Consider the following 26,600-nt stretch of genomic DNA (forward strand, 5'->3'; position numbering starts at 1 on the left):
GGTCTAACTAGGTTACCCAGGTTTTTGTAATGGAAAACTCCTTGTCCATCATTCAAAAACTGTTTATTCTACATGGTAAAAAAGCACCTAAAGGTAACATTAATCTTATTTTATAAAGGATTACCTTGATTCATTCATCTAGATGAAGTAGTAGGCTTTGAAATACCCAAATATGATCCAGCTTATGTGTCTAGAATACGTCCAATGAGAGTACAAAACAAAATCACAAGATACTGTGCAAGTAAACATGATGGAGGCGTGTGTGAACGTGTGTAGGAGGGGAGACGGATTTAAAAAATGAGGTATTCAAGAAGTAATGTGTCATCTAAATGTGTTTCACATCAAAGTAAAAATCCTACTCTTCATAGCCAGCAGAGAACTGCATATTGAGCACACTAACAGGGGAAAGGTGGAAGAGGAATGAACTGACACCAGTATCTGTCTTTATTAAAGGTGAGGGGGGAAGAATTTTTACATACTATTTACAGTTAGTGCAGATTCCTTTCCTTTAAACAGGGATTGCAAACAGTAAATATGGCATTCTAATTACTTCTGCTGAAGAGCATGAAGTTTTTTAAACAGTGCCCACTTAATATTTTCTAAAGTAAAATGAGACAATTAACTTACATCATGTCTTTTAGGTTGCTTAATTTAGGCAAGGAAAAAGGTATTTTCTCAAAATGTTTGACATTCTGGAAAACAATAGAAATTCCTGTACTTCCAAGTAATGCCTCCTGTCTTACAAAGCAGGCCTGGGTTACTGACCCTGCTCTAACTAAGCTTCTTCCCTGATTAAAAGGTAAGTTTCTTTCATGGTTATATCATTTTAAAACCTATTCAGATGTGATAACATTTTTGCTCCTGTATCTTGGCAACATGATTTATTCCGTTAACACTGAGTGTTACAGTCTGAAAAAGCTGTACCATCTGGGTTGAATTAATAGCCTACCCAGAAAAATAAATGAGAATGGTCTGCTATAATTAACGTGTAGGTAAAGTATATTTAACAGATTATTATAATTAATATGTCAGTTACCGATTTCATGCTAAACAGAGTTGTGAACGCAAGATATTAAGATTAGTTACCCTCTCTGAATGTGCCTAGTAAAAATGCAATGGAAGAACAGATCCAAAGAATCAATAAAATTGACCTTAACATTAAGAACATCAGATATGAAATTTCAAGCAAAGAGAGGCAATGTAGGGTATTATGAAACAGCAGTAGAAAATTACTAGTTTCACAAATTCAGAATTAACACCGGTAAAACTGAAATGTGACCTTAAAAAATGAAAGAAAACAACCCCCCACCAAAATGCACGAGTGATGAATTTAAGCAGTGCTAAAGGCTGCATCTGTGAAGGTGGACAGGGCAGATCTGCTTCTTAAAGCTGTCTTGGGTTGTATTACATAAAACGTAAGCCAACAAAAGAGATGTGGATTTGATCAAAATTCCATAGAGCGCTGTCATCCACACAACAAAAGCACTGGGTTTTGTTGGTAGGCTTTTCATAAGACACAAACGTTGGTTAGGCTTCTACCAAAATTCCAGTGGTTATTCAGTGACTTCCTCAACATCTGTGTCCCAAGAATATAAAGTTCAATTTCTTTCGCTACCCCACTAAATGTATTTACCTTTATTCAGGGTCCTAGATGTCTTTTCAGCTGAACTGATATGATATTGCCAAGAGATAGCAGAGCAAAAATTACAACTCCACAATTAATATTTGTGCATCTTTATCTTTCTTACTGTGTAGCAACAAATCCAGAAATGCAATTGAAGATGTATATGAGACTAAAGCAACTCTTGTTTTGCACAGAAATTAAATGTTTAAAAAAAACCCCAAACCAAGAGAAAAGAGGTTTCCAACTGCCCACCCCCCTTTGCATAATCAGGGCTTTTGTGTCTCCAGATTATCTTTAAACTCACGTTATTATAAATCTTGTTTATTACTGAAAAGACTAAGGGTCATTTGACAATGGCGTTAGGCACATTACAAACGAAGTATGTAGGAGAATCCATTCCAAAAGGCTTGCAATTTAAATAGAGAAGACAAAGAGGAGATGAAAGGGGCAAATTAAATTCAAATGCAGTTAGAGAGCCAAGGGAATTCCCTGCTTTTCTCCAGACTTTCACTTTATGCACAGACACAAAAGTTAAATGCAATACAATAGTAATATTTTTCAACACATATGGGATGACAAAATCATGAACCACTTACAAACAAGGCTATAGATAATAACACAAAGAAACCTAAAACAGACTTCTCTATTCAGCACATAGGTCTCATAGAACAATATGGAAAAACATAGTGAATTTAATGAGATTAAAATTATTTTTTAAATTCAAATGTTTTTTGAGGGGGGGAAAATCAAATCATTAATTGGCACCACTTTCTGCTAGTGGAATTACTCTTGGATATCAATAGGTTGTGGAAAACACTGAACACAAGACTGGCACACATTGGTCGGAGGGAACATTTGGTGCTTACGGGATTTCACAATTATATAGCTGAAGAAGAACGCTATAGTATTCTACAGCAATTGTCACAATTTAAATAATTACGGTAGCTGATTACTGTAGAATAGGAAATAAAATCAGCCAAAGAGATAATTACAGGCATGGCAGAAAAAGTTTCAGAAGCTTCCATGTAGAAATTAAGATAAAGGGCAACACTTTTCCATTCCTCGCCACATTCATATCAACCACAATGCTTCTCTTAACATTCTCCAAGACTTTCATTTCCAACTCCAAGAGATATTCCAAAGCAATTATATTCCCAGCTCAATCAAATTTGCATTCTAATGTAAAATGTTACCAGTATTGTCACATGTTATTATGTCAATAGATTATCACATCTAAGTTTTGCGAAGTAATTTTACCTTACCATTACTGAAGCAGCTATTAGGATTTTGGAGAAATCAAAAATATTATAGGATTTATGTCTTACTCTGGAACACCTGGTATTAGTCTCTGACACAATTCTAAACAAGGTGGATCTGCCATCTGTTCCAAATCTGTAATTCTATAATTTCTAGCAATTTGTAATTTCTATAACCCATCCAGTCTCTTCCGAACTACTAGAAAATAATATACAGTGACAGCAAAATGAAAAGCAGTCTGGATCATTAACAATTGCTCTTTTACATTCTAGAAGTATATTAATGTTGCTAATAACTAGCATGGGTTTTCTTCCTTTCTGTACAAGTATCTGCTATAGGTGAAGGTTTAAAATACATATTTTTTGAAACCTCTTTCTAGCTTAAGTTTTTACAAGATCATTTTTGCCGAAAATGGAAGGTAAAAATTGGTGTAATGACCATAAATTATTATTTTTTATTTTCTTTATATATAATACTATCAGAAAGGTTTTACAAGAATACCATTTTGACACTGATGTGGACTTTAGTGTACTGTGACTCCTGTAACGCAGTCACCACCATATGTCTTTTAATATACATAGAACAGTGGATTAGGGAAGGAAGGTCATATCTGACAGGACAAAGATTCAAGGTTTTGGGTGAAGAGTTGGTATTAAAAAAATATGCAGGGACTGCCCAATACAAAAGTCTACAGTGGCAAAGTCAAAATAGGAGGAAAACAGCAAAAGCACAGGCTTTTTTTGGCTTTTTTTTTTATTTTTATTTTTAACTTAAACCAAAACATCAGCAATTTAAGTAGCTACTGCAGCAGATAGTGAGATTTGAGGACACTGGCTCTCAACTATTTAATCTCTTCTTTCAAAGAGCATTAGAAACAAGATTGGGGGGGGGAAAAAAAAAAAAAAAAAAAAAAAAGGCTTGTATCATTTGGCTAGTGAAAACAGACATGTCAAATCAGACCAGAAGCCTGCTAAGCCTCCCAATCAGTCTTGGCTATTGCCCTAAAGCAGAGTAGAACAATTAGACAGTAATAATTCCCCTGTGTGTTCTCAAAACTTCTAGCATTTTGCATCTCACCTGCTTCTTGGTGTTTAGTAGACACAAGGCAAATAACAGCTATGTAACAGTTCTCTCCAGTGAAGGAATGTAGGAAAAGCTTATAATATTGAGCAATATTGTTATAAAGTGCCTGAGTGTTCTTTTTGGAAGTCAACTACTTTACCTAAAGGAAAGATAGAGGTGTCTTCTGGTTTGAAATGGCTTTCAGAGGCCATGCAGGGTAGGTAGAGTTCCATGTTGCCCACACATTGGAAACTTATTCATAACACAGATGCCTTTTGTACGTTTAAAGATTCAATATTGTTTGCCTGCTGTGCATTTTCTCTGCAGGAAGAGGTGAGAGAATTGTAATTTCAGCATGGGCTACTAGCTGAGCCATCCTGTAAAGTTAAACATCAGTAGTGCCTTTTTCACTTTACCATAGATTAGATACATGCACTTAATTAGTTTTTATGAAGCTAAAAAATGTCATTACATACTGCTATACTGCAGGCAATGATCCACAAGTGAACATCGTTTAATTCCCATTGTAAATATTTGATTTCTGCAACCAAAACATTTCCAGAAATTTTAAGGCATTTTTTCTATCAGGTCTTGTTCTCCATTAGTAAGATAAGTATATACTTAATACATACTAGGTGGGTTTTTTAGCAGTACTTTCTTTCAGAAAAAACAGCGAGGCATATTCCTGGTCTTAAAGAAATCATAGGCCAAAACTCAGATATCTTCACCTGACAACTTTATACAGCTAAATTGGTTGTTCCACAATTAACATCACCTTTTTAAAAAGCATAGAAGTACTACTCTTATTCAAGAACAGAAAGGCTGGCATTACAAGACGATCCATACAACACACAGTTCCAGTATCATGGAAATAAGGTACGATGGAACTACGGCATTTGTATTACAGGAGCAGCAATAGTCCTTATACTGGAACTGAAGCCCTACTGGAGCAAGGACAATACGCAACTGATGAAAATAAGATTTATTCTTGAAAGGACATCAATCTAAGTGAAAGATGAGAAGAGCAGGTGAACAAACTAAGGAAGTAAAGGGTGAACAGTGAAAGATAAGAGAAGCAGCACGATAAACTTAGGTCACAGCACACAGCCTGCCTAAGTACCACAAGCTTATCAAGGGCTTAGACAGGCTTTGGTTAAGCACCACCAAGTTTTATGGTATTATTTTGGCCACTGGAGGGCTCTTGTATTTTTTCCACGAATACCTTGGTCAAGAATCAACATTGTAAATGTTCATGTTAATAGATAGTCCCTAGTTGCTACCGTGACCAGCATGCCTGTGCAATTTTATGCAAATCAGATTCAATTGACAGTGCTTTTACTTCATCTGCAATTAAAAGTTGGGGGGGAAAAAAAAAGGGAAGAAAACCCCCTCTCAAGTAGAGGCTATCCATTTCTTCATAAATAGGACACCTTTTCAGAGACTCTCTTTTGTATGCAGTGGTAGGGATGAGATCTGTACAAAACACAAAAGGAATAAAGTGAGGGCATTACCCAGATTCCCTGTCAAGTCTCAGTCCTGTATAGGCAATAATAACCATTACTGGGCTTTTTGGTTTTCAGTCACTGCTGTGACTCTCAATACAATGAATACAGCACAGAAAACATTCTAAAATTGCTGATAAAAATCCTTTATTTTTTCCACCTTTGAAGAAGTGTTGGGAGAGTTTCTGACAAAAGGAGGAAGTAATTTCAATGAAAGGGACAATGGGAAGTGTATTGAATAAGAAAGAGGATAGAGGGCAGGAAATGCAACAATAAAGTTTAATTAAATTAAAGAACAAGCTCCAGCAGTGAAGTACACGCTGGATTTTTTTTTTTTGCCTAAGAACCGACAGAAAAAGTTTAATGTAGGTTATTGAAGATAAAAATATAACCATTGGATATAATATATTGATCTTTGACTTCCACTGAATACCTTGTCCTCCACACACCCCCCCCCCTTTTTTTTTTTTTTTTTTTTTTAAACAATTCACGTCTGTAACATTGTTGAGGAAGCAAAAAACAGTGGGATGTATGGAGGATCTAAAACAGCATCCTCAGAGACATTACTTATTTCAGGTCAAGGACGCCAATCGGTGCCAGAAGGAATAAGGAGGTACCGTTATGAGTAACACATGACACTGAAACAGGTATTTGAAATAAAAGCAACCCTTCTGACATCAGAAGCCACCTTCAAGCTATATCCTGTGTTTACAGGGAGATCTTAGTAGTCTGATAACACTGTAGTTCCTCCAGATCTAAGGGAGGGTGTGGAGGAACGAGTTAAATAGCCAGCATAACTGAAAGAAATCGCTATTTGTTGTAGTTGCTTTTCATATTAGAAATGCAAGTACATATAAAAATTATCACAAAGTTTTGGACATTACAAGCAAGGCCCCATCAGCATCTACCCAAAAACGTTCTGATGCTTCACCTCTGCAAATTCCCTTCTTAAATCTTAAGACCAACATCCACCTTGCCATAATAGTGACACAACAGGATTTTGTCCTTAAATTGTCTCATCATGCCCTGGTTTGGAGGGAGGCTGGTCCTATGGATCCCTATGAAACTCATCAAGTTTCATACACTTTCACCTTTTCAATGGTGGGATGTTGCCACGAGTCTTTAATGACTCGTAATCTTGCGATGACAGCCTGACTTGCATTAGCCATGATGAGACCAAAGCATAAATAAACTGCAAGCAGAATCACACAAAAGTGATAGAACGGGAGCTGGCAGGATGCTCTCTGCCTTGTGGACTTGCCACAAAAAAAAAAAAGAGAAAATGAACCAGACATCAGTGCTCAGACCACAGCACTCCTGGGGCTGAGACCCCCGACTTAATACCGTCTACAAGAGGAATAGGTAAGAGTCAGACTCAACAGCCAGGACTAGGAGCACGGAAGCAAAGAGTAACTTCTACCAGCTTTGCCTGGCTGCCCTGGGGATTTATAGCGGGAGAGCTGCATTGCTAGTTGCCTGGCAATAGCTAAAAGCTCAGAAAGACAAGTCACTTCAGCTGCAATTTGATTTTGAAACTGACTGAAGACAATATTTTTCCCATATATTTTAACTTTCATCTTTAAATCAATTTACACACCAAGACTATCAGTTATAAATGGGGATGGAAATCCAAGTTGATTTTAAGATTTGAGTGCTGTCCTGCTTCATTTTCTTGACATTGCCCAAATTTGTATCATCTTCATTTCAGCAGCAGTTAACAATATGGTATTTTAACTGCCAGCACTCTGGAGCCAGCACTTGAAGTACTGAACTGCTGGTCAAACAAAACAAAAAAATCAACATTATAATTGAGCTCCTCTCAGAGAGCATCACAGACTACGTTCACTGTGCACCTGACAGAAAATTAGTATTTTGTAGGACTACTGATTAATTCATAGATATACATGTGATTTACTGTCACTGTTTCTACTCATGCAACCAAAGCTGCACTACCAACAGAGAGATTACCATACTATGGTTAAAAAGGTAAAGCAGTGGTTAAGAGGGTATTCCATATAGAATATTAATCCTTTTATGTACCTAGCTTTTTTACAACTGTTTTCATTACTTTTCTTTAGAGCAGAAGCATAAAATTAACAAAACCCTACAGACTGACCCTTTAGGAGCACATTACCTACATTCACTGTTTACAAATCATAGAAACATTTGGAATATTTTTCAACATAGTTTAGATTTAGGAATTTTTCTTTTTATGTATATATATATGTATATCTTTCCAAGAATACATTGGCAGACAAATACATTGGCAGACAATTTTATATCAATGATAAATTGCACTAAACAAACTGAAAATAACTTGTATATTTAATTGTCAAACCATAAAATTGTCTTACGCGAAGTATTTTTCCTTAAAAGGAATAATGAAAGTGACAGAATAATAGAAGCCTAACATGTCATAAAGGACATAATAATTAGCCTACAGAAACCCAAACATCTTCAACACTATAGCATCTAGGAGCTGTAAACAAGTATGGGAACAACACCGTGCCAGAAGTATACAAAACACCGTCACTAAGCTGATGGCACTGATGAATAAAAAAAAAAGAAAGAAATAAAGTACTCTTTCTGTAGCCTTCTAAACAAAGTATATTTATTCGTATTTGTGATTCTTAAGAGAGAAAAATAAAACATGTGAATATATGTATTTTTAAGCCTGTGGTGCTAAGCTTGAATTGTTGATCGCAGTGACTTTTCTCTGGCCTCCCAGAGAACTTGAGAACAATAACGGTAGCTATATCAGAGCCTTCTCAGCTGTACTTGCGAGTTCAGTACCACAGCCTGCGTGTTTCTTCATTGGAAGAAGTTAACTCTACTTCTCAAAAAGAAGCTGTTCTACTGAAATATTCAAGTTGATTACTCTGTGTTGCATTAAGGCATTTGGAATCAGATAGCATATCTACCTGTCTCCCACTAGATACCCCCTGGCTAATCCACATGTACGCACTGAGACGCAGCACAATGTGAAGCAGGATCATCTTGTGACCCAACACAAAGCCTCGGCGCGCGCTGCACCTTTCAAGTTAGCTCAAGCACTTCTACAGCACTTCTAGTTCCCAGGGCGTTAGTTTTCTGCTCTGCTGTGTGTGATATTTATTTTAAACGTGATGTGATTTATTACCTTTTCCACAAAAGGGCTGCTCAGTGTCCCCCACTACTAAGAAGTCTAAGCAATCAGGCCCAAAAAATTCAGCTGTCCTCGACAGCTTCAGTTCACAACAACTCATGTGATTACAGCAAGAATGCTAAGCACTAACAAGCAACAGGTGAACTTAAAAGGTCTAAACACTATTTAATATAAGAATAGAGATATTCCAAATTAAAACCTACTCTTGAAAGCTTTGGCTTCACTTTCCACAGTAGAAGCACTCTACTGCTTCTCCTCAATGGACAGGGAGCCAAATGCAGCCCTCCAAGCGAGCTCTTCTATGACAAGGGTTGGTATTTCTGTCAGGACACAGGCTCTAAGATTCTGAGATTTAAAAGTTTTGGGGTTTTTTTTTTGTGAATTAGAATGCTAGTTCTGCATTTCATAAGAAACTAAGGGTTAGAAGTTAGTATTTAAAAGAAAAAAATGATGCCCTTCATTCAGTTCACTTAGACCACTTCTAGTTAACACGACTAATGTCATCTTGGAAAACAAAAACAAAGTGCTGGGGTTGCACTTGGGTAAATGTAGCCTTTAAAAAAGGCATTAATTTTTTAAAGGCCGCAGAAAACATAGTTTTCACCCGGCATACAAAAGACAAATTGAGTATCCTGTGTACTCATGTTTTAAAGAGGTATGTAGAGTTTTGTGTGAGAGAGCAGGTACAACCAGGGGTGTTCAGAACGTGTGTTTGAGACTGAGAAACTGGGCTATTCAATACACTATTACAACATGACAAACCTATTAGCCTATGATTAAACTATAATACCTCCTCCTTTTTCTTGATGGAATTACCATGATGCACTTCTAATTAGGATCCCCGGTTCCTTAAAGTAGATTAGGCATACATAAAATTGTGTGCTCTAGGAAAGCCTTTTTGACAGATGTGCTAGATTAGATCAAGCAGAGCGCCTTCTGACTGTCACTACAAACAAAAACATTTAAAGGAGCACATATTCCAGGGTCACATAAAAATAAATATTATCTCTTAATACCTGTTAAACTTGACTAGTACAAAAGGTTTTGGATTACATAAATTGAGTATTTTTATTTGTATGAATATGTAATATTTATATTTAATGGTCTATTTTTATAAAATATAAATGGAGCTTAAACGTGCACAGCATAATAACAAATCAGTAACTATACTATAACTGCTTTGTCAGGAACTAATTTGCATTTAATAATTTCAGTCATTTTGTTACTCAGAATTTGTATTTTCCTTTTTGGGTTTTTTTAGCCCCCTGCTCCTCTGAGCTTAGGTTACTTTTTCAATGCAGCAAACTGTTGGGATATAATGGTTAAATAATGTGAAATTGCACCAATGCCAGTGAAATAAAAGTGAGTTTTACAAAACCAAGTTCCTTCCCTGAACATAATAACAGTAAATTTCTAGTGTCCTGTAGTGCAATATCCATTAGATTTATTATGTTGCAATTCCCAATCCCACTAGTTCTGCCTGAGGGTGAGTATATTACATTTCATCACAGTTTCATTTTCTCCTACAGATGAGAAATGGGAATGCTATTGCAGTTATGTAGCATGCATGTGTTAAATCTGATCTCTAATAAAATCAAACACATCACAACTCACAGCACTTTAGCACAGCATCGGCAAAATGAAACACCATCTGTCATCATGTAGAGACTGCCTTATTGTAACACAAAATCAAACTGCTCAGTGTGAACATTGTTATTTAATAAATGGGTAAATGGAAACTGATAATTATGATCTTATTTATTTTAAATGACTGGTTAAAGCTACAAAAAATGTGTTATAACTTATCAATTAGATGTATGGACATTACACTAACACTGAGAGCAAACATCCATAAGCCAAGTCAAAATTTTAAATGCATTTAGGAAAAGAGCAAAATAAGTACGCAACACATACGCTTACAAAGACCTGCCAAAATGTAGGCTAAGGATAGGAACTGATGAAACAGGAATTCATTGTCTGTATTAATGAGACAATTGTAGTTTCTGATACAAAACCAGCTGAAGGCTATGTTATTAAAGAATAGCTACTTGTAACAAGCTGGAAGGTTTAAAGACAAAATGAGCATCCTGCTCTGGTCTGAACGGATTGCAGTGCCAAAGGTTAGTCATCATCCTAATACAAGCTGGGCTTCCAGGAGCTTCTCGTTTGGCCATTTTAATTCATATCCCAGTGAAGAAGGATGCGACGTATTTGCTGTTAGCATGAGTTAACTGCCTTAAGGAAAAAAAGCATTTGTCAGATAAACTGTTCCTTTCAATTGGCAACAACACATAAAATAAGATTCCAGGTTTATAATTGCAAGAATTTGGATTTGACAATTTGAATGCCAGATTCTAGTTATATAGGTTTGTTTTGCTATTAAAACAATAACCTGAGTCATTTATCTTTAGAAAGGGATCTTCACACGCAGAATACGTAGTTTTCAAAGAGCTGTTACTGTACCTGCAAAGACAATAACGTGTTCTGACAAAACCTCAACAGTCCCATTGCCCTCATCCCATATGTAAAGGGCCCGTGAGCCCGGTAAGGTGTCAACACAAGTGCCCAATGCAGTAGCACTGACGTGGTCTGGGGTCTAAGGGAGCAAACAGAATGCCAGTAAAAGCTCACGCGTTGATGAACACGAGAATTTTCTCCATTCCACTGATATTGTACCATGACTTTAACAATCATTAGCAGTTCAGCAGAAGTGCCCCATACGATGAAGACATTTATGATTATTTTGCTGATATTATTATAAAACTTAAACATATCAAAGAATTTATCAGCTATTCCATTTCAGATTTTGTTTCTTCAAGGTTTGGGTTGTTTTTTGGTTTCTTTTCGGTTTGTCTTTTTTTGTTTAAATAGTGTTTGCCTTAAAAAAAAATTAGAAAAAACCCATCACTGTTCTGTTCTGAATATATCATTTTTGGATCTAGTATCTAAAATGTGTCCAGGCCATGCACAGAAATCCATGATTTTTACAGTAAAAATCGGACCTACATGCAGGGTTATAGTTTATGTCCCATTGACTAGGATTGCAGGTACAATTTAAAAAAATTAACAGACCAATATATATAGTCTTAAATAAAATTCTCAATGTTTAGGACGTTAAGAATCAAGGCGGTTATTTCTTCTTTGGGTTGCCCTGTTGTTCTTAGGCCTCAACACACATACGTATGTCATACAGAAATACCTACCAGGCAAGACCCCAATAAAACTTAGGCACCAAGTGGTAAACTTAAAACAGAAAGCGTCTTTTATCCTGCAAATTCTCAAGGCACCGTACGATATAGTCATTTACCTACCACTGAAATGCAGCCACTTGCAGTGAGAAACACAGCAGCTGTTTAACAGCCCCCATTAACACTACACAGCAGTCTAGGACAGGCAGCAAGGAAGAATACCCTATTGAGATGAAAGTGGAAAGAGAAATTACAAAATCTAACTATAATTACCAAGGTTGGATTCGGGCCAGGAAACAGTCACTACAGCATCTTGAATAACCACAATAAGTCTGCAACTTGGTTTTATAGCTCAGCCAGGAGATGGCATCTCCATCAGCACAGAGCTAAGACCATATTGGGACACCGCTTTTAGTGTAGAGCAAGAGGGAAATATTAAGGCTGGAGTACCAGCTTTATGCGTAGTTGTCATGGTTCTTCTTGGCTAAAATTAGATCTTGAACATTAATTTAATGTAGAGTTTTTGTGTTGATTATATCATATTAGGAAATTATACAATCATATGAGGCTTTTGAGAATACTGAAATATTCTGCACGCAGGGAACACTGATATACTTTCCGTATGTGCTTCATTTATTAAAGCACTTATACGAGGGAGCCCTTAGAGAAGGAACATCTTTCCAGGGAGACTCTGGAGGTTTGGTTGCTAGGAAGTTACATATGCTTCTGTTTTTAATGAGATTTAAAGTATCATGCATTATATATTATTTTCTACATTTAGGATGTTCACCATTATTTGGCTTATTTTGTACTTCATTTTGCATTTCTGGCATGTAATCTCTCTGCATACAAAACACCTTTTATAAAGAATTCCCTGAGAAATTTCTGAGAGATTACATTTCACATCTTTTCCTCAAAAAAGAAAGCTCATATAGCTTTATCCTTTATTGACATGTCTGCTGCAGGCATTCATTCATCGAGAATTTGTTTCTACCAACTTAAAGAATTAATCTTGGCCCAGTAACTATTAATATGGATACTGTGTGCCTCCTATCCATTTTCTTCTGTTGTATATAATAAGAATCCTGCTAGCTTTATTTTCAGAAGACATGTTAAAATTCTGCAGGTTTTATTTCCCAGAAAATTACAGAGCTAGTGTTTAAAGAGAATTTTTACAAGAATGAAATGCTCAGCTCCTCTTACTTTTAAACATTAAATAAAGTGACAACCACTACACAAAAGAAATTTTGAAAAATAGTTTTAACTGCCCATCATAGGAAAGCAAGTCAGTATGTAAATGCACAGCAGAGCCAGCTTTTTACATGGCCTTCTCTTCATTTACATAATAAGAGATGCTAATCAAAGGTCAAAAAATGGCAGCAAGCATTTCTGTTGAAAGTAGAGACTGATAAGGCAAATTACGACATTAGTTTTAGTTTAAGGAACTGTTTTGATCTGCAAATAATTTTCAATAGATTTCAAAACTGCATATTTAATATTCATCGAAGATGATAGGATGTGCTTTTCGCCAGCTCCTTGTACTAGTATTGGATTTCTACCATGCTTAGATCATGTGTAGAAAGAAGTACAGTTATTTCAGTATTCTAACTTTAAACACAATTTGAGAGGTATGAAAATGGTAGTTGATTAGTTGTCGTACAAGTTGGACAAATATTCAAAGTGCAATAATGGATATCCAAATCACTGCGGTATGGGCATAACTATTATTCATCAATGAAATCCTATTACTCTTCTCTCTAGTAGTTCCTGTCCTGCTCCACACTTCACAAAGAAACTGCAATTTCTCCTTTCTCTCCATTACATACGTTACAGCCTCAGTAGGTATATGTGTTGCTAAATCAAGCATCATTCGAGTCTAGTTACCAAGATCTAAAAGCCAAGTGAAATTTCTGCAACAGGGGCTTAGGAGGGTTAAGTTTCTCTGTAGTGTGTACGTCTGGACCTTGCCAACTTTGCAATAAACCGGATTCTTGAGCAAAGCATTACAAAATGTACAAGCTTTGGGGCTAACAGCTCCACATACATGAGGCCACATTTTTAAGCTATTAGGTATCTAAGGATGCAGGCATGACCCATAGTGTATTTTCCCGAATTCTCAAAGGGAGCATGTCTAAGAGGATTTGCAATTTGCCAAGTAACTAAGGACTAATGAAGCTAAACTGTTCTTTAACTAAGGGAAAAAGAGTAAGATGACTGAAAAAAGATAAGCCTAAACAAATGCTGTGCATTAGTGCTATTTCTAAAGGAGCCATCAATATAGGACCAGTAATAAGTCCTCTAGGACTTGGGCGGGCGGAGGGGCGTGTGTGTGCTTGGGTTTGGTTCTTTTGATTGTTTTGGCATTTGGGGTTGGTGGTTTGGGGTTTTTTTTGGGTGGGGGGGAAAGCATTTTGTCGGTTTGTGGTTTTTTTTTTTTTGTTTGGTTTCTGTTAATACAGAGCAACTCAGGTGAATAGCAACGCTGAAATCTCAGGAGATCGTATCCAGCACTTTGAACGCGCTTATCTGTTTACGATCAAGATGAGACTAAGTGGGAAGCACAACTCTCCTCTACAAATTTCAGAAGAGGTTTACATATGAACCATGTATTCCAAACCTATTTCTACAGTTTTGTCCCAGTTCAGGAAAGAATCTAGTTTCCACTTAGCAGATATGCGGTTGAATTTTCCACAAAATACCATAGTGCGATTTTATATCCAAGCACAGAAAACAAAATCCTATAAAGCATTTACATGATATTTCCACTGAAACATAACCAGAATTCAATCATCTTGTTTTACATCAATCCTTGAAAGAAAACAAACAAAAAACAACTATGATCTGGCAGCTACCCAGATGCTTGACGAAATGGATCCATTTCCTAATTATAACCTAATACTATCAGATTGTAATTAGCTAGATCATCCCATTTACCTTTTTTTTTTTTTTAAATATTGGAACATTGTCTTTCTTGCACTCACATGAAATTTCCTGTTACAAGACTTATTGAAAATTAAAATTGATCATCCAGAAAGCTTCCCAGTTGGATTTAAAACTCTGAACTGATTTTAAGACATCTAGCTTTAGTAACTCTTCGTTATCGTTTGCAGTTCTTCCTTAAACCAAACCTAACAGTATTTCTTTATCACCATATGATGAATACATTATCTTTTTCCTCCCTAAGTAGAAAAATTCAGATCAACAGTAGTTCTATCATTTCCATCTCATAGCGGCTCAATGCCTTTTGTTAGAGTCTTGATTATTCCTAATTCGTCCTTTCTTATGGTCTATAGCTCTACTGTCTTCGAATCATCTGTCAATTTGCTTTTCTTACAGTTTCGCAGCACTTATCTTCATATTTGTCGTATTATTTGTTATATCTTTATACTTGCTTTCACATCTTAAAGACAGGTTAATATTGCAGATAGTAATGCCATTTCTCTTGAATGCAGCTTTCGGGCACTCTGGAAAAACATTCTAAGGAACAGTTTCTCAGTCCATCATCCTATATTACTGAAAACTCTTCTCAAGCAAATTGGGATGGTTATCCAAAACTGCAGTCAAATATTACAAACCAGTTTTATTAAGAAAGCACACTAGTGTGTTTTAGGAAGAGGAAAATTTATTTGTATTCATAATGAATCTCTTTTGGGAATGGGTAAAAACAGTAAAAACCGAACTTAAAGACATGACAAACTTCTCTCTGGTGTGTATATTCAATAACACTGTCCAATATCGCTTTATCCTTTGGCTGCTGAGAATTAGAACTAGCCAAGGAAGAGCCTCTTTGTCCTTCTCCTTGCTCCTCTCTGGTTAACTATGGGTTCCTATTCTTTGAACCAAGGTGTGCAGTGCTTCCCAAAGCTGCTTACCTGGCCTTCCTTACCAGCTCTGCTGCACCTGCCTGCTTCCATTTTCCATTTAAAAACCTTAGTTTTCTAATAAGATGCTCATGTTTACAGCCGTTTCTTTTTTTTTTTCAGGAAAAAACTATGACATATTCAGTGAACACCCCAACACTGATTTATTTACGATTAGCAAGGTAACAGGTACAAAAATTACACGAAGAAAAGCTTCTGACACTCTAAGTTCTAGTGTCTGCACCCCCTGATCATCTATCTCCAAAACACATGTAAAACAATATGCAAATTTGAATGTCAAGACTTGGTTTATGCCTGGCCTGGTACGCATTCAAATGCTGGGCCCTACCTTTCATTTTATAGCAGGTAAGAGGGCACAGATTATAGTATCTACATATTACAACAGCCGAGGTACTAAAATCTCCTGTTACAAACATCTCATGGGCAATTTGGTATCTTAATTGCTTGATACTTGACAGGCAGTCGGTATTTCTATTGTTTTATCATCACAGTGAGAAGGAAAAACTTTAAAGGGTTTTAAACCAGCACCTGCTCCTGCCTCTGCTACGACACTGCAAAAAACTGATACAAGTCAAGGAAACTATACGAAGTGACTTTTGATTGTCAGATTTCTCTTTTGTTCTGAAAAAGAGAAGCTTAATAAAATATCATACCAAAAGCTGGCATCAGTTGCACTTTGAATGCATAGTGTGACTGTATAACAGACTGAGTACCACAGGATAAAGTCCTGAAAGAGGGACCCAAGAAAGCTGGTGAATATTCAAGGATCACCTCCTCCAAGCTCAGGAGTGACGCATCCCAACAAAGAGGGCATCAGGCAAAAACACCAGGACACTTGCATGGATGAACAAGGATCTCTTGGACAAACTCGAACAGAAAAAGGAAGCCTACAGCGGGTGGAAGCAAGGACAGGTAGCCAATACAGAGAAATTGTCTGAGCAGCCAGGGATCAGGTTAGGAGCTAAAGCCCAGAATTAAATCTGGACAGGGATATCAAGGGCAACAAGAAAAGCTTCTACAGGTACATCAGTGATAAACAGAAGACTAGGGAAAACATGGTCCCACTCTGGAAGGAAATAAGAGACCTGGTAACTCAGGATATGGAGAAGGCTGAGGTACTCCATGTCTTTTTTTTGCCTTGGTCTACACCGGCAAGTGCTGTACCCATGCCACCCAAGTCACAGAAGGCAAAGGCAACGACTGGGAGAATGAAGAACTGCCCACTGCAGGAGAAGATCCTGTGTGAGACCATTTGAGGAACGTGAAGATGCCTTGTGCCCTATTCCCTGAGCTCAACACCATCCCCTGGCAATGCAGTTTCTATAAAAGTACTATATAGAATCTTAAAGGAAAGTTGCACCGCCTCTGCTTGTTTATTCTGAAGTCTCAAAAAATGACTTTTTCCCCACATACAGTAAAGCATAAAGAAAAGTTTCTTCTACGTAGTGAATAGAAACAGAAGAATAGCCAGTTTGGGCCACAAGAGTGAAAAGAATAACCCAACAGTAAGAACTGCTACAGTGTAAGACCGGCCTTACTAGTGGTGCTTTAGTATCTTACTATCTTACTTGAGAATTCTTTTCTCATTACGATTGCTTTTGCTGGAATGCTCAAGTGTGCATAACGCACTCTAAAAACTTCTCATAATACCTTAGTTTTAAGTCTGTGACTATCTACAGTGTTCTTCTCTTCATTTCTAAAAACCTCCCTTAAAATGCTTGATATTCAAATGGACATGTTTATTCTGCAGTTGGAGTTGCATCAAAATGATTTCTACTTTTTTTTGACTCAAATGAAGGAAATTACTATTTTTATTTGTGTAAGAAAATACAGTGCTTTAGTGCACTCTTTTATAGGTAAAACATTGGCAATAGCTCTACAGATTTGAAAGTGCAGAAAATACTGTTGAAAAATATAATATTGTAACTCTAGTTTTACAATGCCTCTTTATTTGCAAGTTTAGCTTTCAGAAACTGTTTGAAAATTTTAATTTAGAAACTTCATGCAGTATGAATTGTCCCTGGAAGTTTTCATGTGTTTAATTTTAGAAGTTTAGCACTATTAGAAGAGGCATAAGACACTAGAGTCTTACAAATTCTGCTAAAGTTGTCTCTTCCAAGGGCATGAATGCTACTGAGAGATAAACCCTTGAGTTTCCCCACAATACCCATTTCAGCTATTGCGAATTTCAGGATATTCAAGGGTGAAATGGAGTCATCAACAGAGATTTGAATCGTTTCTAGGTACTGTAAATTAAAGAGAACCAAAGATGGCTTATGCATGACTGAGAAGATTTGATGGTCTGGGAGACAGGAACACTAGCATTGTCATTCTTGTGCATGGGGTTTCCCAAACGAGCGGCCTTTAGGCAGAAGGAGTATACAGAATACTGCGACCATATTTTGTCTTTTGAGGACAGATTCAGAATATATAAGCCCAATGCCACCTTACAGTAGAAACACTCAGCAAAACTTAATGAAAACGTGAAAGCACTGTATTCTTCAGTCAGTTAAACTGACATTAATCATAGCATTTATAAACTGATTCCTTCCCTACTCCCTGTAATCTCTCTTCCATGCCTGCCTTCTCTACATTTTCTACCTGCTTGCATAGACAGAAAGTCTTCCCTGACGTGGACAAAATATATCATGTTATTTTTTGAACTCTTACCTGGGGATAAGCTTTTGCAAAAAGCTGGACACTGCAACATTAGGTAAAATGTGGAGTCAAGCTGATGTCAAGAGGGTGAGCTTTTCAGAGGTATGTCCCAGCACTGATAAAGCCTGGCTGAGCAGCGCCAGTATCCTATCGCTGGCATTGTGAACTCGGGTTGCTCCTGATAAGCATACTTGTCAGCTGTTATCAATACAGGAAAATCTAGACAAGACATACAGAACAACTGAAGCCTTAAGGATCAAGACTTTAGCTAGGTCAGTACTCTGGGATCGAGAGAGAGAATAAGAGCATTTAAGAACAGGTAATAAATCTGGCTGTGGCTGGGGAGATTGTTAGCATGGAGTTAGCATTGGTTTCCAGTCACTGGGCAAACTGGAAAATCTTAGAGTTGCATTCACTGAAGCTCTAAATGTCTTCATCAGCAGAATGACCACTTCTGATAAACTAGTAAGAGTCACAAATCACTTCAGAAAAATTATACACAACATTATAACTTAGGGGTGGGGAAGTCTCAATGGTAACTATGATGACGTTTGGTTTATTGTTGGGGTTTTTTCCCCCCAGGAAACCCACAACTTTCCTTTAAACTTGGAGGGACAGCAATGTGCTTGGGAACAGCTGCTGTCTAAAGCATAAGATCCTTCCAATAGTAAACTAAACTATGAAACTTGATACAATCTGCAAAGTACAAACTAAAATGTATCCCATGGTATTAGAACCTTTCCTTTAAAGTTTAAAGGAAATTTTGTCACTCCAGTATTCAGTTTTGGCATTTTAATATGTTGTTATTTTCTGATTATAACACAAACAGAAATAAAACTTATTTATGGCTACTGCTGCCGTGAACTGTTTCCTATTTAGCACTTCCCAGTGGTAGCAGGAGACAATTCAAATTCTATAAGCATTCATAGAAATATCAACCAAACACCATACGATGTATACAAATTATTTCTTTGTGCATTCAGTTTCTTCTTAATTTCAAACTTCGTTGTTAAAATAAAATTTAAATTACAATAGCAACTGCTGTCATTGCTTTTTATCCTGTTTGTGTTTCTAAAGCTCGGTCTCAGTAACTTTGGTATTTGCTCTCTGACACTTATTTCTCCTGTAACACTGAAAAATATGAACTTTGTGCTCCTGACACCCTCTAACATATGGAAATATTATCTCAATTTAAAAACTGGGAAACTGAAGCTGAAAGAGATTTAACTAAAAGTCACCCTGAAAATCTACATTAACATCAAAAATTAAACCAAATGCTCAGAAACCATAGTATGGGGATGATATCAGGACACAGATAAATAAAAAGATAATGCCATAAACACAAAACCATCCTAGCTGCAGGTAGAATATTCACTGTTTGACCTGCAGCTCACACACTCCATTGTCACACATAAATCACATTTTTGCGATACAGGGAGATTTCACTTGCAATTGCAGCAAAACCTCATTAAAATGAACTGGTAGACACAGAATATTTCTATCTTACAGAAAATTGGTGAAAAGCCAAGAAAAAATTCCTTGCCCACACTTTATATTCAAAGATTTCCAACCACTCGAGCTGTAATATTTATGCTGTACATATAGAAAGATAGATATATCCAAGCTGTAGAACACAAAGTCAATATCTTTCCCACATACAACAAAATAAGCCATGTCTGCAGATGCCTGCGTGCACTTTTGCACACTGATTTACAGTTAAACTGCCACCACAGAAAACTGAAATAATAACTCCTGAAGCACAGCTTACATTTTTCCCCACTAGTTTCTTGAAAGGTGGCTATTAATTCCCCTCAGAGGATACTTGATGAAAAGCAAACCGGTTATTTTTGTAAGTTGATAAACTCATGATAAACCATCTTCCCTCAATTACCAGTAACACGTACTGTACATTTAACTTGGTTCATTGCTTGGAACAGAGGTAAAGAATAGCAACCACAACTACCTTCTCACATAAGTTTATTACATTGCAAAACTATTCATTTTTTCTAGTACCATAATCCCAGCAGCTTTCACAAGCACTAAGTCAATTTTAATTAAAACAAACAAAGCTTATTATTCCAGCAAGGAATGCCTTTTTAGCTGAAGTGCTCAGCTTCAGTCTGTCCCTGGCAGAAAGGACCCTTTTTGCAGGAATATGTGTTTCCTTTCTCAGAAGAAAGCACCTTTTGGGGATGAAGTTACAAATTTTGAACAACTGAAAAGCTGACACTGGTGCTCTGTTCTCATTACGCCTGCAAGCGTGGTACTGGTTGGGGACTACAAGCACAGAAGGGAAATGGTGACGGCGGGATGTTGTGAGAAGACACTATCAATTTGTGGAAATCGCTTCCTTCTGTGAAGCAGGAACTGCTTTCCCCTCTCTGAGTGTCCCCAGTTGGAGAAGATCAACATCTGAAAAGCCACAGACTGCGCCCTTACATTCTTAAAATATATTTTTAAATAAATACTTAGTACCCCTTACTGGTTTGCTGTCAGAAGAGCCCTCTCAGCCTACAGCAGATGTAGCTCTCGGCTCCTCAGCCCTCAGATAAGGATTCGGCCACCATGTCAAATTGTGATTTTCATGACTGGATTAAAGACTTTTTCCTTGGTGGCAGGTTGCATTTTGGAGCATTTCAGCAAAAGTACATCTTGTGACTACATCTACATAAATTATTCCATATTGTTAATTATTGGCTAATAACCTGAATGGTTGTTTCATAATCCAAAATCTGAAATTTATTGGAGGTTTTTGACAAGTGAAAGCAGTTTGAGACTCTGCTGAACATTTAGCCAGTAAGAAACCTCTACATCAGCTATGGTGCTGCTCAGCAAAGGAAAGTCTGGCACAAATATTTTACGTACTTGAAACTCGTTTGAGTCAGACACGTGGTACTTGGCATATGCAGAGTTCAGCTTCTGAAGGTCCTTTTTAACAGCCAACAGCCTCCTGACCGCAGGCAACATCAGGTCTAACATACTGTTGAGGGCCACAATCGTCATGGCGCAGGCAGGCTTTCCCCACAGGAGGGACTTCTGCTTGTGCCCATTGTGCAAGGGCTCCACAGGAGCCTCCCTTTAGTGTCACCTGCCCCAAACAAGTCAAGAAAAGTGCACTTACCCTGGAACAAGGAGAGGCTGGTTGCAGCTCTCTGCACACCCAAGCAAGAGCAGAGACACATTTCAGTCAGCAGCAGGCAACTCCCAAGCCAGCAGAAAGGGCTCTGGGAAGGCTGCTGTGTTTCGGTCCATGCTGAAGGCAGAGGAAGAGGTTTGCTTGTTTGGTTGTTGTTTTGGGTTTTTTTGAACCCATTAAAAAAACCCCTAATACATATGCTACCATTTCCAAACCACCCTTTGCATAAACTTAATGGGATTACATCTTGAGTGCCCAGTTTGAACCTGCACATTTCAAGACCATTGTAGGCCCATAAGTGTATTGAATATCTATCACATTCGCAATAAAACCTGAATAGGGCTACAAAACTGTGATCAGGTAAAATTTTATTATCGCCCCTATGGCAAGAAGAATGATTAACTGTACACAGGTCTCGAGTTTGAAAACTGAGACAAAAAGCAAGAACTACAGCTACAAACTAGCCAATAGGTGATGAGAGAAGTGCTTCAAAAGGGAAGGCAAGACTTTATTCTCTGTTACCTTGAGGAAAAAAAAAAAATCAACTTTCATCCAGCTACAGGGAGATTTTTAATTCCAAATAAGTGTTCCATTTCATTAATACTCTTAGAAATAAAGGAGGAAAGGTAGACAAGTAAAGACATTTCTGAGGCCTAGACACAGGAGCTTTACAATTTGGGAGGCATGGGGTGGGGGGGGTGGGGGAAGGGGAGAGAATGAGAACATTTCCCTATAGGTACAAGAAAAATGAAAATATTCCGTTGAGGAAAGAAGCTTTTATTCTCCCCTAGCGTTAAATTGTGCTACACAATCTAGGAAAGGGAGGGGTTTGTCTTTCAAACAGGATTTTAAAGAAATTGCGCTGACACCACTATTCCCCTTTATACAATTTGAGGGTGGTTTCTAAAGGGACAAATTATTTAATATTATGATTTTGAGATGTCTTAGATTCTCAAAGTGCAGGTTGACAGCCCCAGAAAAACTGAACTGATGACGGAAGCAAAAGAAAGAATTTCTTCCTTCTGGACATTGAGGCCTGTTAGAAATCTTTTCCTCATTTTTGTTAGAACTAGAACAAACTAGAATACCATGTACTCACAGCAGACATAAAAATGAATTTCAATGTCGACAAAATGCCTATAACCTATGCAAGGTAGATTATAAAGTCATAAAAAGAAACAATTTTTTCAGAAGCATTGCCATGAACCAGGGAGCCCAAAGGATAAGAACCTCTGCAAACTCTGAGAATGACTAACACCAGCTGGGACATCTTCCTGTTCTTCAATCAGTTTGTATTAATTATGCTGGTTTTTTAATTAGTACAGGGTAGAAAGATGGGTTAATCCCCGTGCTGTGTTCCTAGGTGATGTGTCACCTAATAAGTTCATAGCTGGCATGGATAGCCACACACCACCTTTTGTTCCACAAAGGACCCAGGCCAGCCATTCACCTTAAGGTTACTCACCTCAAGGTTACTGCTCAAAATTCAGTTTCCCTTAAACTGTTCATTGTAATACTTCAACCCATGAATAATGAACTTAATTACACACCTAAGGCAGCTGTGTAATTCATGATAACTCTGCAGTTAAGAAATTAGGTCTGTTATTTACTAGACATGTTGTCCTGGTTTCAGCTGGGACAGAGTTAATTTTCTTTCTAGTTGTTGCTGTGTTTTCAGATTTGGTATGGTAGAAATGTCAATAATGCATATTGTTTTAGTTGTTGCCAGGTGATATTTATACCTATTCAAGGGCCTTTTCAACTTCCCATGGAATCTGAGAAGGAGCATAGACAGAAAAATGGAATTGCCAACACAATATTGCATACCATAGACATCATGCTCAGTATATCAATGAGGGTTGGCTGAGGGTAGCAATCCACAATCACCGCTTGGGATGAGCTGGGCAACCAAATCACCGGGTGGTGAGCATGACTTGTGTATAACTTGTATCCTGTATATTCTTTTATTGATATTACTTTTATTGTTATTTTCCTTTTTCTGTTATTGTTTATTAAACTGCCTTTATGTCAACCCACAAGTTTTTAGTCCCTTTCATTTCTCCTCCTTTTCTCCCTGCCCTTCTGGAGGAAGGGGGAGAACTGTGTGAGCAGCTGTGTGGTCCTCGCTGCTGGCTGGGGTTAAACCATGACCCATGTGAAAACACTCACGGTGACAACTTGAAATATGCAGAACTCATCTGCTCAGTTCAGACAACACTCAGACCAGGTTCATCCCAAGTTCCTCTAAAGACTGACTCACCATGCTCATAAGAACTACAGGACATATGCAGTAGTCCATGGTATGAGATAGAACAAGGTAAAAATGGAACAGTTTCCACCACGTTATTTTCCTGCAGGATCCCAATGGCTCATTTAGTGCATAGCGTGTTCAGCCATCAGAGAAAGATTCATAAACCAAATACTAGAATACCTCAAAAGCTCTAAAGCATATTTCTTTTTTCAAATGCCTTCATTTCACATATCAGAACAGTAAGACAAAAGGAAAGCAACTTGCCTTAAGACACGCACAAAATCAGTGGTCGACTCAAGATAACACCTTGAAACTGCCTTACTCCCAAATCCAGTACTCACTTAAGTCTCACAAACAATACCGTGAGTTAATACTCACTAACAAGCTGAGAATTTACCTTCAAGAGTAAAAACAGAAGTGGAAGAACCACCTGAAAAAACTAAATTTTAATTGAGGAGAGAGAGCAGAAGGAATTTAAGTTGCATGGATTTCAGAAAGGTCATCAAGTCTCTGCTTCCTCCTCCATTCCCTTTCTGCCCTTCTTTCAGTCTTTTATTTCCCTCTGCACCACACAATTGAAAAGAGCATTTGGTCCAAAGTCATTAAGTATGGTATTGGGGTGAGCCACATATGTGGATAGGGAACTGGCTTAAATGTCACAGACAGAAGCTGTTTATGAGACAGAGCAGTTTGGGAGAGAGGGATTAGTGGAATGCCGTAAGACTCAGTATTAGGCCCATTTTTGTTCATTTTATATATCACTGACCTAGGACATGAAATATGTATGAAGGTGAGGAAATTTGCTGATGAAACAAAACCAGAGACTAGAGCTTGTAAAGACAAAGAGAGAATGGCAATAAAATTCTGAATGACAAATAGACTGGGATCACAAGCTGATACTGTTAGTGGTTTCACTGGCATCTGCAGCTCATTGTAAAGAAAGAGAAGGTTATGAGATGACAAAAAAAATAAATAAGAGGTAGTGATCTCTCAATAGCCATATGCCACAAAACATTTAACAGGAGTTGAATATGGTCCTGGTACTGGAAAGAACTTTAAAACCATCTGCATGAAGATTAACAGTATTTAAATTAATAAGGCGAGAGAGATTCTAGGATAGATATAGTAAACAAAAGTAAGACTTGGGATAAATCATTCTAATGCTACATAGGGGACTCGAAGGCACATTTGGAACGCAACCATAGTTCTTGTCCCTTTAGTATAAGAAGAGTATTATAAGAGTTAAGATATTAAAAGGGCAATCAGAACGTTACAGAAACTAAAAATTTAGTTCCCAAAGGAGTGAGCAGCTAGTACTCTTTGAAAAGAGATCCTAGGAGATGAAAATCTTTTTGAAATATACAGAACAGTGAGAAGACTATAAGGGAAAGAATACATCCACCTAGGGCAAAGAAATTATAGCAAGTTGAAGGGAATTTAGGAAAGCTATTTGCCTCCATAAATCTACTTACTGATTACATCAAGTGGAGCAAGAAAACATAAGTGTCATGAAGACCAGCACTATTAGGATGGCTATATCAAGTGCTGGTCAGAAGTGCTGGATGTCATGCAGCAGTACTGCTGTATCCAAAGTAATTTCACATCATGCTACATGGGTGACCTGGCAGGTGATGGCGGCACCACACTTACCCAGAGGAAAAAAAAAAAATGAATAGAGTTATTAGAATTACTAACTTATCTACTCCTACTTCTTGCTTGTCCAAGCCCATCATAGTGGCACAGATACTCCATGAACAAGGCCCTATTAATGAGCTTTTGAAATTGCAAGGGATCGTGACTCAGATAACATACCTTGTCACAGCATACCCTTTGAAGTCATACCTTATTCCACAAGAACTACACAGTATGCTGAGCCACCACTTGTTCCCTCAACTTGCTCGCTTTCTTTCCAAGATATCCTTGGTTCTTTTATCCGAGTTTGATTAAACTCCTCTTGGAAATCAGCGAAGATGCTTACCAGCTTCAGAGGAAAACAGATTGACCCCCAATTGTTTATGCATATTCTCAACATATGCAAAAACTTCAGAATTACTACATGGCTCGACTGTGTTAAGTGACCAGATTTATAACACACATGATTTCTGTTGCAATGCTGATAATATTTTTTTTTAATCTACTATTTTCATAGCCTGAATAGTCTTTTCATACCAGACTTAGTAACCACAAAAACCAGCTTAATATTATTAGAATATTATCAGCTTTCATTATGTTTAATTTGAGAATCTGACAAGAGATAATTTTAAACACATTTTCACCAAAATTAAAATCACAAATTGTAAAATTAATCCTAAAAGCGTCAGTTGTAATGTAATAGAATTTCAGTCTCCCTAAAATGACTCTCTGAACTTCTACAGATTCGAATGCCAGCAAAAAACCACAGTGAAATAATTTAAAAGCACACTAGCTACCAACCAGTTGAGTCCACTTGATTTGATAACCTGATTTGATAACCACCTGCAAATATACAGGTTGTGTTCCTGTCACCTACACTAATTAATTTACACTAATATGGTCTCCTTTTGTTAACCTGTATAATTTGTTGTATTTTCTGGTCAGATTATTGGAATTGTAGGATACAAGCCTGCGTTTTACATTCTCTTAAATCAAGGTGCTAGAGGAGAGAAGCACGCGTATTTGGATTTTTGGGGGTGCATGTGGACATGCACGTGTGTGTGATTATCAGTATGTTAGAACAGGTGCAGAAAACTTTTAAAAACAGAACCAATTGACCAATCACAGTTACTGCGAAACTGAAAAGGTATTCAACTACCTACATATGAGACCTGCGTAGAAAGAGGGAGAAAAATTCTTACTGGAGCAGGACAGTGACAGTTTTAATAATTTCAAAAAAACCCAAACAGAATAGAAAAAACTA

Source organism: Larus michahellis, chromosome 4 (genome assembly GCF_964199755.1).
Source record: "Larus michahellis chromosome 4, bLarMic1.1, whole genome shotgun sequence".
NCBI lineage: Eukaryota > Metazoa > Chordata > Aves > Charadriiformes > Laridae > Larus > Larus michahellis.